At 37.4% G+C, this 12358-nt stretch overlaps 1 long non-coding RNA gene across 1 annotated transcript; it reads left to right on the forward strand.

Annotated features, from left to right (window-relative positions):
- Positions 1–2163: 2163 nt before the first annotated feature.
- Positions 2164–11696, forward strand: LOC132606235 (uncharacterized). The gene is made up of 4 exons (XR_009569646.1): positions 2164–2626; positions 3208–9788; positions 10370–10415; positions 11294–11696. It is a non-coding gene; the product is annotated as an uncharacterized LOC132606235 (long non-coding RNA).
- Positions 11697–12358: the final 662 nt, after the last annotated feature.

Raw genomic sequence — 12358 nt, forward strand, 5'->3', positions numbered from 1 at the left:
TAATTCATACTAGAGTTAAGTCCTGAAAACTCTCATGAGATCAAACTGGAGTAATTAGGGAGCTAGTGAAAGTTGGGCAGCACTTCCCTTATTTCATCTACTTCCACCAAATTCCATAAAAAAATCCCAAAAAATGATAACAACATCAAAAATACCATAAGCAAGAGATTTAATTAAAATTAAACTTAAATCAATCCAAAATTCCCTTTCAAAATCATCCCATAACCTTCAACTTCAACTTAATACTTTGTGACTTCTCTACTATGGTTTGTGTCCTCTTCAAGACTTATTAAACCTTTAAGCCAAATCAATCATAATAAATAAATGAAAAAAATATTTACTAGAAGAACTTCACCTCACTCAACTTCTTCCAAGATCAAATTCACCACAATTTAAAATAAAAAGAAGAGCAATCATCTTCCATGAGTTAGATTGGGTTTTGGAGTTTGATCTTCTCTTTGGATGGTTTGGAAGGTTTGCAATGATGGGGAACCTTCAAGAACACTCTAATAATATGGAGAAATAAGTGTGTAAGTGGATATGAAAAATGGGATCTTTTGGATATTAAAAAGGGCTTAAAACCGCCCCACCGCCCCATGTTGCTGGGGAGATGCAGCCCAGCAAGTGGGGACTTGCGGACGCATACTCCCTCCACAATATGGGGAGGTTCTGGGCAGTAAGGACCCCCAAACTTGGGAGTTTGCGGCCCATATGCGGCACAACAAACTCACTATGCAACCGTAAACTGCCCACAAACTCCAATTTTTGCGAAAATGCGTTCTTTTTTATTTGTTTGACCTCCCATCCTTATGATACCTTCTTGACACTTATGTAAACCTTCATTAACCATGTATAGCACAAATGATACAAAATCTTCCAAAAAAATTACACTAATTCTAGCCTTCACAAACTTGCTACCGCCAATTCATTTACCTCCGAAACCTTAAGGTACATACTTAAAATTGTTAGATATCCTCCTTAACCTTGTAAGGGATTCATTTCCACTTTGGGCTTACATTAGTTTACTTATAATGCAAACGACGTGAAGTTTTCCAAGGTGTAACAAAAGCGTACATCCTCATCCTTTGAAATTTGAAAAAAAAAGGCTGATGTGGGCTTAGGGCCCAAAAATGAGATTATATTCTAGTTTCAACAATTACTTAATTTTACCAATCATAAAATTGGTTTGAACTTAAGGAAAAAATCCAAATTTTAATACCATTTTCATGCAAAGATAGGATTTAATCCAGTCGGAAATAGTTTAGGCGACTAACCAAATAATACTACCATATTTTCCTAAGTTCTAAGCATATAAAGGGTTCCAATATTTACAAGTGTTTTACAAATACATTCACATGTAATGAAATGAAAAATGGAGAAGGGTTAGGCTGGTGGGCCTACCTAAGCCCACCAGTTGCCTATTTTCACCTAGAGGTGGGACTTCAACCCTTTTTACCCATGGTTGGGCCTTCAATATATTAGTTCCTGTTACATCCCGTATTTTCGTACGTCGGAAAGCGTGCGAGTTAAATGATGTTTGTAATGGACACGAGGTTATCCCCCAAGCTTATAGGTGGTTAAAGTGATGGTACATATGTACCGTAAGGATTCGAAGTTAAACGAATCTAAGAAAATGAGTTTTGTCGAGGATCGAAATTTATTTGATGAAAGACGGTCCAAGCCATAATATCCCGTATTTTTGGACTAGAAAAAACTTAATCGTCCAATATGAGCAAAATTTACTTGAGCCCGGAGAATTCGATCATATCCAAGGATGGAAATCAAGAGCTCGGTGTATACAAGGAATGAAGTCCCAAAATGATTTGAGACGAAAAAGTGTGACGACGATGATTGAAAATAATGTTTTATGTGTGGCAAATGAGGCTATAGACTATGTTATACTACATGATTATGATAATGAGCATATGAAGTGTATCAAAAATGATTAATTTAAGTAAATTGAGGTTAAGAAATTAATTATGTGTGTAATGGGAAATTGTATTGGAAAAAGCAAGAAATTAATTATACTATTGGATAGCTATTAGTGGACATGGTCCACGTGTTTTATTTAAATGGGCTGTAAGCCTACAAGGACGTACATGCACATTGTTCCTTTGTCAATTAGTGATGACTAATTAAAACGAAATGGGCCAGCCAAGATGACACGTGCAAAGGGCAAAACAATGCACTAAAGTCTCTATCTTTTATATTGAACTTTTCATTTCTAGAATACATATTCACATGCTGCAAATGGATGTTGAAGGCAGCAACTATTCTCCATAGGCGTAGCAACTATTTTCCATAAGGCAGCATTCATTTGTAAGGTGATAAATATTAAGGGTCGGATCCATGGACCACTAAAAGAGGTGAAATCCAAATCTTATTCAAGTGATGAATATATTGGAATGGAAAGTGAGGGCAGCAGCAACTTGTACGAATTGCAATGGAATATTTCCATTGCTGGAGGAAATTAACATGACCGGATATCCTTAGTGGCAACACTGGTCAATTTTGTTACGCATTTAGCTCACTGTTTCAATCTCGTCATTCCGTTTATCGCGTTGTAGGATCCGGGCTTTCTTTGAAGTGAAGTAAGGTGGAAGAAGATTAAATCTTGGCATATAAGGTAAGAAATTCTCTCTCCTAGATGTATTTGAGTTACCCAAGTCGTATTTACGTCGCTAGATGAAATAAATACGAACTTGCGAATAGAATTGTCATGTGATAGAGATGGAGTTGTGGGCTATTTTCCTTGTTGTAATTATATGATATAAAGCGGAGATTTGTGGTAAATGATGTCCTTATCATTTTGAGAATATTTTTAAGGTTAAAAAGGAAACATACGAAAAGGTGCTATGGAGGATGCGGATTCTAATTCGAGCTGGTCGCTCGTTATAAAGTATTACGAAGTTGTTATGGTATGCATGTTATGCTGTTGAGATTTATTTGTTGTTGGGCTGAATTGGGAGAATTTATTATATATATTGTTATTGTTGGTATTTCTGTGTCAACAGGAGGGCAATTGAAAATTCGGGATAGGCAAATATATAGGGGAAGTGCTGCCTGATTTTCGTTAAGTCTTTAGCTAACAGAAAACCCTAAATGAGAATACGTAAACTGAAATGTAGATCCTATAGAAGAATGGACTATAGATTTGCGAACTAGAAAATGTAGTTACTAACGATAACGTTACTTTTATATAAATAGGCTAAAAGAGCGACGAGACGAACGGGTTACGAATAGCCGCTAACAGGTATGTAAAGTTATCCCTTCTTTCTTTTGGCATGGTGATGACTGATATGAACTTTGGAGTAATTCCATTCATAAGCTTTGAGTAATATTTATGATTCTTATTCACTTCTTGATATTACAATTCTCAAGTGATTGAGCCTTCCTCTTCAGTTTCTGTACGTAGGATAATTGTCGATACATAAGCTCCTATTCTCAGGAACTTGGTAATAACTAATGTCCAGGCTTCTATAAATTGTTTCATATAATCTTGATACATGTCCATGATTTCTAAGTCTCTTGATATATTCTAAAATGACATTCGAGGGATACTTGATATGATTGTCGCTATTAATACTCAAGTGTTAACCTTTTCTTCCTATCCTGTTGAGTCTTGATAATGATTTAAATTGCATATGGTTTCTCACTACTCTGCTCGTGCATGCCTCAATATGTCTTTCACCTAGTCCCGGGTCGGGTATGTTATCGTGCATAGTTTCACTGCATTGTTCACCGAGTCCCTCACTAGAGGGCCGGGTACGGTATATATATATATATATATATATTATGGTGTTATGCTGTGTTATGGAGTTATGCTGTGTTACGGAGTTATGCTATGTTACGGAGTTATACTATATTCTGGAGTATGATGTGTTATGGCGCCAAAGACGGGGTGGCGACCATGTTCACCGAGTCCCATAATGGGGCCGGATATGATATATGATATTGATATGCATGATTTATGTTTCAAAGGCAAGTGTTTTGGTATTCTGGATATTGTACCCGTTTTCTGTATTCCTTATTTAAGTTATGATCCTTTTTACTGTATTTCATGTTTTACATGCTCAATACATATTCCATACTGACCCCCTTTCTTCGGGGGGCTGCGTTTCATGCCCGCAGGTGCAGATACTCGCTTTGGTGATCCGTCAGCTTAGGATTCCCTTTCTGATGCCTTGGAGAGCTCCGTTGTTCCGGAGTCTAGACTTTTGGTTTGAATATTATGATATATATATATATATATGTGTGTGTGTGTGTGTTATCCAGGGGTACGATGGGGCCCTGTCCCGTCATATTTCGCTATTCGTACTCTTAGAGGTCTGTAGACATATGTGTGGGTTGTGTATGGGTTTTGTTCAGCTGTGTCTATGCGATGTGCTGTGGTATGATGTCCGTCTATAGTGGCAGCCTTGTCGGCTTGCATACGATATTGATATGTGATGGCAGCCTTGTCAGCTTGCGTATTATTTCATGATATGACTAGTTGTGACTCCTCAGGAGACAGTGATCTGGAAGTATATATATGTGATGATGTTACGAACTATGTAGTTCCTTTACAACTTTCCGTATTGTCGTAGTTTCAGTGTGACTATATCTGATAGGTACGTATACGGGTGTCCAGGTCGGGCACCAGTCACGGCCTACGGGGTTGGGTCGTGACAAAAGTGGTATCAGAGCAGTTCGTCCTTGGAGTGTCTACAGATCGTGTGTAGTAGAGTCTTGTTTATCGTTGTGTTGTGCACCACATCTATAAACAGGAAGCTACAGGGCATTTAGGATGTTACCTTTCTTTCATATCTAAGATCGTGCGATAGAGCCCAGTCATAGGAAATGAAATTCCTTATACTAACCTTTGATTTCAGCTGAAGAACGACATCGACAGAAGAAACGACCGATGATATTGGAAGCTACACGGTACACAGGTAAGCAGTGGTGCGAAAGAGGCATGTTGGATAAGGTAAGAATATAGAAACATGATTGGAATGTAAAGTTGGAGGACGAAAGAGAAGCTGGATAGGAAAGTATAACAGAACAGATCGTTGAAGGATCAGGTACGTCTCGAGGTTCGATATGTGAGGTAAGTCCCGACACCTTTATACTTTTTTCTGGAAATTGGGAGCCCTGTGTGGCCATGATATGATATGATATATGCGTATATATGTTGGCCCTGTGAGGCATTGTTGGTATTTCCTGCGTGCAGGTTCTGGGATAGTAAAAATACAGAGGAAACTCTGCCCAAATTTACCCAGAAATAGGAAAAAGGGAGAGAATGAGATATAAGTTCATAATATGTCTTGAAAATCGATACTGATAGGGTAAATTTGATATGTTGGACTAAAGCTTTAAGAGATACCGTCCATGTAGTCCGTAAGGGGCACTATTCTTATCTGGAAAATTTTATTTCGAAAAAGCATATATGAGCAGCAAAGTTTGCAATTCATTTGGACGGACCAGAATACTTTCCAACCACATTTTGCCTTAGAAAAGCCCATGTTGAAGGGTAAAAACGTCTAGTAATTAAGTTTCACTTTTATTGAAAAGTACAAAGCATACAGCCCGTAGTTTATGAACTAAATGATTCGTTCACGACTCAAGAATAAACCTGGAGGTAAATCATGTGAATCAAGCACTAAGAAGTCCTGTGGTGCTTGTCGGATTCTAGTTCTCTTCTGGTGGTGGTTGGAGAATGCTTCATAGTAACATTTCATTAGTTCTTAACCAACTAATTGGAGATGGAATTTGCAGAAGGAAAACTTAAACTTGTGGGCTGTCTTAGATCATGTGTTTCATGTGTTGTTGATGAAATGCTTGGATGATTCGGAAGGGCTTGTGATACTAAGGGATGATTTAGAAAAGGCTGGCAACTCTTAATAGAGTATTATATTGAGGTACCACTGAATTGACAAGCAGGGATAAATTACTACGGGTTTATAGTTAGAAGAAATAACAGTATGATTGAGACAAGAGTACAGAGGAAGAAGAGTTATGACAAATTATGAAGGTATTGATAAGACAGCATGTGAGATATTATGGGTAAGATTGATCAGAAAGGGTGAAGGGTTAAGTACGCCTAGTCCACGGAGTGTAATTAAAAACATAGTGAAAATTGTGAATAAGATTAAGAAGTGTTACGTTATAGGATGGATTACGAATAGGATATAATGTGAATATAATGAGGATTGTTATGAAAATAAGTAAAGCCTAGTGAGGAAGTGACTAAAAGATATGATGTGATCTATGTGACTAAAGTATAAAGGCGAGCTATAGAGCAGATAAGAAAGACTTATAAAGTTCTTCTGTAGGGAAAGTTTAGAATAAAGGTTATGTGATAACGGAAATGATAGCGAGCACCAGAGAAGAAAGAGTAATTGAAAGAAGGAAATAAGAAGAAAGCGAGATAACAGTGTAGCAATAAGTCATGACATGTGTAGCCGAGGACACGAGTACTATAAGTGACGGAACTGTGAAAGACCAAGTTATAGAAAGATGAGCAACGAGGTAGAATGAGCAGAATACGTTTTGAAAATAAGAAATGGATTATGCAAAAGTGATGTTTTCCGAAGGGTACAGAGGTAGCACAAGATTCCTCGTGCACAAAATAAAAGATAGACATAGACGGGAGAAATGATAAGGGAATTTTAAAGGAAGTACCCAAGATAGATGTAATAAATGGAGTATGACTGATAAATAAAAAGGAAATATATGGCTACGAAATTAAAGGTGTGGTATGACGACAAGGTGATAAGATAAGATTATCATTAAGATGAACTTGATATGATTTTGAGTAAGTTAGAAGTCAGTACTGAGCACACAACAAGGATAAAAGGGTATAAGGCATAAAGGAGTCCTGCGTGTGCACGACTTTACCTCGAAAATAGTGGAATCCTTAAAGGACAAAGACGGTAGGCTTGAGGAGCAAATGATGTATTGTAAATCTATTAAAGAAAACAGATGATATAGGTTGGGATAGAGATAATGTTACAAGAGGACTTTGGACACTTATCATCTGAATATAGGTGCTATCTAATTGAGATTGGAACGACTACAAGTACTAATTAATTATTGATTGGAGTAAGTGGAATGTGGCCTTGGACGAGTTGCTAGTTGGTCGCATTACTTGAATATAGATTATCAGATAAGATTTTGTACTATATATATATAGAAAGGCTCTCGTCGCTTCGTGATTTTGTTGAGATTTCGTACGTAGATAATCAAAGTTATAGATTATAAGGAAAAGACATGGATATGATATAGTATACTAAGCGAATTGGAAAAAGATCAGATGAATTTGAGATTGGAAATAGGGACATAGAGCAGAGTATAAACGGATGATGGTATAAGTACACCCTTAAGGGGGGAAGCGGGTAAGAGAAATGCAAGTGTAAGATGGAAACAATTGACACTGCAACATATTTGATATGGATGTTTAAACTTCAAGAGAGATCCCTTGCTGAGACACGTTAGTAAGATCTAAAAGCCAGCAATGAATGGATAGAAGTCAGGATGGTAATTGAGACAGTGCTGAGAATTATTTGTAAAGATCGTGAATGATATGACATTAGAAAGTGGGTGCTTATAAAAAAAAAAGAGTACGACAAGAGAATGGTAACGAGTAACTTAAGAGATATTATAAAGGATAGCAACGTTATACTGGATTAGAGGCTAAGATGTTGGCAATAGAGTTGTTCGCTAATGATATTGCGACTTACAAGTAGCAAAGGAAAAGGGATAGAAAATCTTCTATAGTAGGATATGAGAAAATCAAAGGGGAATAAAGGAAGGGAAAGGAGTATGACAAGATAGGCAACGAGTGAGTTTTAGTACAAATGAGATATGTAAAGCAGAATGAACCAGGAGAAGGAAAGACTGTGACTAAGATTGAATATACTTTATACAAGTTGTACAAGAATAGTTATGCAACCTACGAATATTTGTATGCTAAGAAGGAGATCAAGCAAGAAGAGTAAGGATTCAGTAATAACAATGCGGTGGTGATATTTTGGATACATTAAGAAAAGATGTAAAGATGGTTTAAGCTAAATTACTGAGATAGAATTAATACTGAGGGAAAATAGGACATGGCCATGGTTGAGCCGAAGGTTTATCCCGATACCGATTGTAAGATAAGAGAAGAGAATGCAAGGTAAAGCATGAAGACTAGGGAAACAACGCTAAGGTATTTCTTGGGCTAATTTGAGCACCTTCACATATTCTTGTAAATATTACAATAGCGCGTGTGATAGGAGGACTAAGAGCAGAACCTGAGTAAAGAGTGGGAGTAGACCTATAAGAATTAGAAAAGAAAACAGGAGGAACCAATATGCGATGGTAAACCTACCAAATGGAAAGACATTTCCTATTCTACAGTGTTGCAGAAAAGGTAAACCCAAAATAAGAAAAATTCGACTTAAGCTTCAAGTGTAGGTGGATATATTAGATTGCAACTAATTATGGGAGTAGCCAAATTATGACCACTTTCCTTGGACATTCAATACTAACTGATGTCGGGAGGACAGTGGTATTAAGTTAAGCAAGGAGAGACACGGCATGATAGAAGAGTAATTGACTGGCCACCATAACCAGTATACTTATATAGGACTTGTTTAACATTCGAGGACGAATGTTCTAAAGGGGGAAGGATGTTACATCCCGTATTTTCGTACGTCGGAAAGCGTGCGAGTTAAATGATGTTAGTAACGAACACGAGGTTATCCCCCAAGCTTATAGGTGGTTAAAGTGATGGTACATATGTACTGTAAGGATTTGAAGTTAAACGAATCTAAGAAAATGAGTTTTGTCGAGGATCGAAATTTATTTGATGAAATACGATCCAAGCCATAATATCCCGTATTTTTGGATTAGGAAAAACTTAATCGTCCAATATGAGCAAAATTTACTCGAGCCCGGAGAATTCGATCATATCCAAGGATGAAAATTAAGAGCTCGGTGTATACAAGGAATGAAGTCCCAAAATGATTTGAGACGAAAAAGAGTGACGGCGATGATTGAAAATAATATTTTATGTGTGGCAAATGAGGCTATGGGCTATGTTATACTACATGATTATGATAATGAGCATATGAAGTGTATCAAAAATGATTTATTTAAGTAAATTGAGGTCAAGAAATTAATTATGTGTGTATTGGAGAATTGTATTGGAAAAAGCAAGAAATTAATTATACTATTGGATAGCTATTAGTGGACATGGTCCACGTGTTTTATTTAAATGGGCTGTAAGCCTACAAGGACGTACATGCACATTGTTCCTTTGTCAATTAGTGATGACTAATTAAAAAAAATGGGCCAGCCAAGATGACACGTGCAAAGGGCAAAACAATGCACTAAAGTCTCTATCTTTTATATTGAACTTTTCATTTCTAGAATACATATTCACATGCTGCAAATGGATGTTGAAGGCAGCAACTATTCTCCATAGGCGTAGCAACTATTTTCCATAAGGCAGCATTCATTTGTAAGGTGATAAATATTAAGGGTCGGATCCATGGACCACTAAAAGAGGTGAAATCCAAATCTTATTCAAGTGATGAATATATTGGAATGGAAAGTGAGGGCAGCAGCAACTTGTACGAATTGCAATGGAATATTTCCATTGCTGGAGGAAATTAACATGACCGGATATCCTTAGTGGCAACACTGGTCAATTTTGTTACGCATTTAGCTCACTATTTCAATCTCATCATTCCGTTTATCGCGTTGTAGGATCCGGGCTTTCTTTGAAGTGAAGTAAGGTGGAAGAAGATTAAATCTTGGCATATAAGGTAAGAAATTCTCTCTCCTAGATGTATTTGAGTTACCCAAGTCGTATTTACGTCGCTAGATGAAATAAATACGAACTTGCGAATAGAATTGTCATGTGATAGAGATGGAGTTGTGTGCTATTTTCCTTGTTGTAATTATATGATATAAAGCGGAGATTTGTGGTAAATGATGTCCTTATCATTTTGAGAATATTTTTAAGGTTAAAAAGGAAACATACGAAAAGGTGCTATGGAGGATGCGGATTCTAATTCGAGCTGGTCGCTCATTATAAAGTATTATGAAGTTGTTATGGTATGCATGTTGTGCTGTTGAGATTTATTTGTTGTTGGGCTGAATTGGGAGAATTTATTATATATATTGTTATTGTTGGTATTTCTTTGTCAACAGGAGGGCAATTGAAAATTCGGGATAGGCAAATATATAGGGGAAGTGCTGCCCGATTTTCGTTAAGTCTTTAGCTAACAGAAAACCCTAAATGAGAATACGTAAACTGAAATGTAGATCCTATAGAAGAATGGACTATAGATTTGCGAACTAGAAAATGTAGTTACTAACGATAACGTTACTTTTATATAAATAGGTTAAAAGAGCGACGAGACGAACGGGTTACGAATAGCCGCTAACAGGTATGTAAAGTTATCCCTTCTTTCTTTTGGCATGTCTTAGACTTAAGTGATGACTGATATGAACTTTGGGGTAATTCCATTCATAAGCTTTGAGTAATATTTATGATTCTTATTCACTTCTTGATATTACAATTCTCAAGTGATTGAGCCTTCCTCTTCAGTTTCTGTACGTTGGATAACTTTCGATACATAAGCTATTATTCTCAGGAACTTGGTAATAACTAATGTCCAGGCTTCTATAAATTGTTTCATATGATCTTGATACATGTCCATGATTTCTATGTCTCTTGATATATTCTATAATGACATTCGAGGGATACTTGATATGATTGTCGCTATTAATACTCAGGTGTTAACCTTTTCTTCCTATCCTGTTGAGTCTTGATAATGATTTAAATTGCATATGGTTTCTCATTACTCTGCTCGTGCATGCCTCAATATGTCTTTCACCGAGTCCCGGGCCGGGTATGTTATCGTGCATTGTTTCACTGCATTGTTCACCGAGTCCCTCACTAGAGGGTCGGGTACGGTGTATATATATTATGGTATTATGCTGTGTTATGGTGTTATGCTATGTTATGGAGTTATGCTGTGTTACGGAGTTATACTATATTCTTGAGTATGCTGTGTTATGGCGCCAAAGACGGGGTGGCGACCATGTTCACCGAGTCCCATAATGGGGCCGGATATGAGATATGATATTGATATGCATGATTTATGTTTCAAAGGCAAATGTTTTGGTATGCTGGATATTGTACCCGTTTTCTGTACTCCTTATTTAAGTTATGATCCTGTTTACTGTATTTCATGCTTTACATGCTCAGTACATATTCCGTACTGACCCCCTTTCTTCGGGGGGCTGCGTTTCATGCCCGCAGGTGCAGATACTCGCTTTGGTGATCCGCCAGCTTAGGATTCCCTTTCTGCTGCCTTGGAGAGCTCCGTTGTTCTGGAGTCTAGACTTTTGGTTTGAATCTTATGATATATATATATATATATATATATGTTATCTAGGGGTACGACGGGGCCCTGTCCCGTCATATTTCGCTATTCGTACTCTTAGAGGTCTGTAGATATATGTGTGGGTTGTGTATGGGTTCTGTTCAGCTGTGTCTATGCGATGTGCTGTGGTATGATGTTCGTCTATAGTGGCGGCCTTGTCGGCTTGCATACGGTATTGATATGTGATGGCAGCCTTGTCAGCTTGCGTATTATTTCACGATATGACTAGTTGTGACTCCTCAGGAGACAGTGATCTGAAAGTATATATATATGTGATGATGTTACGAACTATGCAGTTCCTTTACAACTTTCCGTATTGTCGTAGTTTCAGTGTGACTATATCTGATAGGTACGTATACGGGTGTCCAGGTCGGGCACCAGTCGCGGCCTACGAGGTTGGGTCGTGACAGTTCCCTTATCCTCGTCGGACTCGATCAAGTGAGTAAGAATTGGGCCTTTGGCCCAACAGGTTTCAAAATAGAAGAAACTGGCCCGAGTGGCCTCGTAGGGATTTCACATGCAACAAAGAAGGGAAGAAGGTAATTAGACGGTATCTTGCACATAAATACTTAATTTAAAAGAAATCAAATATGAATGTAGGCACACTAAACACTTAAATCAATTTGGACTTATATAGCATGAAAGGTCCAGTCCAAACTAGAAGCTATAGAAATCAAACCAGACCCATTTTTGAGACAAAACAGCGAGAAGGGGATGCCCAAACACAAATCAAGCAATGGTAATGACAAGAAAAGGCCTGATATTTAAAGTAAAGACAAAGACAATTGTCCGAAGGAAATCGTCTGAACACACAGGCCCAAAGACAATTTATGGATTGGCAAATCTAATGCACGCTAATACAGATTCAAGGTCATACTAATCAAACCTATCATGATGCCAATTAAGCCTAGCTAGTTTGAGTTTTATTTTCAAACTAAGTC

This window comes from Lycium barbarum, chromosome 8, assembly GCF_019175385.1.
Source record: "Lycium barbarum isolate Lr01 chromosome 8, ASM1917538v2, whole genome shotgun sequence".
NCBI lineage: Eukaryota > Viridiplantae > Streptophyta > Magnoliopsida > Solanales > Solanaceae > Lycium > Lycium barbarum.